This window comes from Stegastes partitus, unplaced genomic scaffold, assembly GCF_000690725.1.
Source record: "Stegastes partitus isolate 25-593 unplaced genomic scaffold, Stegastes_partitus-1.0.2 Scaffold166, whole genome shotgun sequence".
NCBI lineage: Eukaryota > Metazoa > Chordata > Actinopteri > Pomacentridae > Stegastes > Stegastes partitus.
This window is the reverse complement of record NW_007577897.1, coordinates 626,319-629,940: the sequence shown is the minus strand read 5'-3', so window position 1 is coordinate 629,940 and position 3,622 is coordinate 626,319.

Genomic DNA, 3,622 nt, shown 5'->3' with positions numbered 1-3,622 from the left:
GATAGTATGTAGCACTTCATGCTTGCGTGAGACATTGAGACGGTCTGATAGACTGAGTGTCCAGCCAAAAAGAAAGGAGAGGCTCTGCTATGTCTTGTAAATGTCTATCAGATCTTTAACCATGTGATCTGTGGCTCTGTCCCTCACGGGTCCTCGGGCCAGCACATAACTGAGCGCAGGACGGTTATTCACAGCTGCCTTAGCGCACAGCTTCAAGGGCCGAGGTTCTTTTTGGGAACTTAAATTAACACTTGACCTAAGCACTTGTTGAGCAGTGGACCGCCGCCACTAGCCTTGAGCAAAAAAGAGCGAATGTGACCAAGAGCGACCTTAAACTTAAAAACCGAGGGACAACTGTCATGATGTCATCCGTAGAAAAAAAAAATCCTGGAACTGCTAAATGAACCCTGGAAAAAAAGAAAAAAGAAAAAAGGAACAGATCCCATAAAATACTGTGACAAAACCCATAGTGGGTTCAGGATATGGTACATTTTCATCCAGACAGCCAAAATGAAACTGGAACTTCTGGGTTCTGTTCCAGACGTACAAAAACCTCATTGTAAATCTTGCTGACATTTGCAATAATGCAAATAACTAAAAAATCCAATCCTGGAACGTACCCTCGGTCTTCATTACGCCACTCAGTTTATTAACATTGTCGAGCTTTGGTTGTTTAGTGAGTCTCTTTTCAGTGGCCTTTAATAAACACAGTTCCTTACAGGCCCTCGGGGCATTCTCCCTCACAAGTACTTTCATACTGACCAATTCTGCACCTCACATTTTAATTCCACTGTCAGAGCTCGGTGCCAGTACGGGGAGTGTTATGTCCTTTTTGTAGCCAGGCAGAAAAAGCAGCGCTGTGCAGTTTGGCACGTTTCACTTTCATGCAGACCAGAGTTTCTGTCCCACCACAGACCGAAAATGAACATTTTCCTTTTTATTAGCTGTTACCTCAATCTTTCCCTATCTTCCTCTAACTCTGACCATACCTCAGACATCGTCTTCTCCTAATCTTAACCATACTGAGCATTAAAGTTGTAGAAATGAGAATTTCCGGTCTTGTCTCCTACAATGATGTTACCGTTCTGCTAAACTGCATTGTCATGTACATTTTTAAGGGAAATGTATTTATCCCTAGTAAATGTTCTTTTAAAACACATCTTTTCTTTTTATTTTATTGCTTTACTGTCACATTTTTGTCCGTCAATCAGCCATATATTAGATGAGGCAGGATTCTGTACCCAAGTAATCCAGAACACGTAGGAGAAGCTCGTGGTGAGAAGAGAGTATTTTAACCCAAAGCATGATATTTTCCTAAATTTAATTACCTATGAAGTCATTAAAAAAGGACCTATAGAGATGTCTGACACTGATTTGGAAGTTTATCTCTTGGATCTTGTTGGTTGCAGGCGGGACTCTCTTTGGATGAGACTCATTCCAACCCATCTCATGAATGCTTGATCATTTTGGTCAATGCCTTCGGCTCTTTGTCATGTTCCTCGAGCTGTTCCTGAGCAGATTCTGTGGATTGGCACGACAGATTATCCTGCTGGGGCAGTGCAGTTGCCAAGAAGGGACGGCAATAACGTTTAGGTGGGAGGTGCATGTTAGAGTATCTTCCCAAAGCTGCCCAGCGAGGATTCTGACTCACTGGATGTTGACGGTGGGTATGAATCTGTCACTGGCTGCTCCTTTCGGGTCGTTTTCTTCTCTGCTTCTGCTATCTGTGTTTCAGAACCCATTTTGCTACAGAAAACAACAATAACGTCCGGGCAACAACCTACCACGTTGTAATTTCAAGTTTTGCAGAGGACTTGGATCCTGCAGGAAGGCAGCTCTGCTGGTTTTATTCAGTGGATTATCCATTTTAATGACGGTGTTCCCCTTTCTGCATGCAAACGCTCCACCAAAACAATTCCAACCGTTACTATTTTGAGGGAATTCCAAAACCTGCATCTTTTGCTTAGCTCTTCCTCTTAGACTATTGTGTTTGGTTTAAAGAATACAAACAAGCAAGAGCATTACAAAACTGTAAAACGAATAAATAAAACTGAAAGATGATTTCCAAATTTAGTTGGTTCTTTTATATTTAACTGTATTTTTTTAAGCTGTATTTAAATAAGTATAGCAAAAAATTGTAATTACAGATATTTACCATTATTTTAAATAAAAAATAATGTACATTAGGGATTGATAATTTTTTAACTTTTATTTTAAAGATTGTCCAAAACTGTATAAAATGTCCACATCAAAAAACTGTAATTTTACGAATAGCAATTTGTTGTTTTACAATAGCTGATTGTGAAAATGATACTGTTTTACTATATTTAAATCAGCTGAAAATGTTATTTAACAGATATTTGTTATTTTCCCTGTTTTTGAAAGTTACCGTATTCCACATTTGTGGCATCCTTGCTTCTAGATTATTACCTCTTTACTATTTTTTTCTAAAGTGTAGACAGTAGAGAAAACAGAAAAATAAAGACTGTCAGACCTTATATCCATTTTGTCTCGGTCTCTATTGCAAAAGACATAACGCTGATTCATGCTGAAACATTATATTTAAGTTGTGATCTATAAGTGAAGAAGCACTGACGCTGCTGGAGGTGACTGACAGGGTCACGGCTGCCTGTAAGGAGGTGTGTCTTTGTGTATATATTTTCTGTGTGTTTGCTTCCATGCCCTTCCTGGGCCCCAGTCAGACATTCTGCTGCTAATAGGGATGGTGCATGTGAGGCTCCATATGTACATGTGTGTGTGTGTGTGTGTGTGTGCGTTAATGTGGATGTAGCCCTTGCCTGACCGTGGCCCTGTCAAAGTCTTAGCATGCTCATTTATAGCCAAGCAGCCCATCAATCTTAATAGAGGAGAGAAGTGCAAAGAGCCGATGAAACGCCAGACATGATCACTATTCACTCAATGGGGGCAAGGAGAAGAGGGGAGGAGCGACGGCAGGAGGGGAGACGGAGGTGGCGGGGTGAGGGAGCACCGAGGGAGTGAAAGTGAGGAGGGAGGGAGCGGGGAAGAAGGATGGGGTGAGAAAGACAGAGGTCGCCACTTGTTTATCCCTGCTGGTGATAATAATGATCTGATCCTCTCTCTTCTGGCCGAGTCGCTTCGCTTGAGTGGCGGCGAGAAGAATCACAGGAAAACTGCTGACAAGCTGAAGTTAGAGCCGCATCACTTATCCTCTGACAACTAAAACAACAAATCAATATCATTTTCAATAGTCCTGCAAGGCTTTGTAAATGCACATCTGTTTGTGTATGGATATATTCAAGATCTAGTTTGAAATAGCACGAAATAGAGCATACACAAAATACACTTCAATTGCATTAAAAGGGAAAATATCAAATTCAATGCACGGCTGCAGGATAAGAATGATAATTTAATGATTGAGATCAATCTTTTAAACTGTATTTTCATTGGTTTGGTCGACACAATAATGTTGGTATTAAACTAACATTATGTAAAATTGATGGATGGATGGAACATTTAATTTTTATTTTAATCTTATTTTGCAGGTGCGATATTTCATTTCATCATCATGTGTGATATCACTTATTACTTCAGTATTAGTATACCAGCGTTGCTTTTTAGTATTCTATTCTGGTCTTCTTTT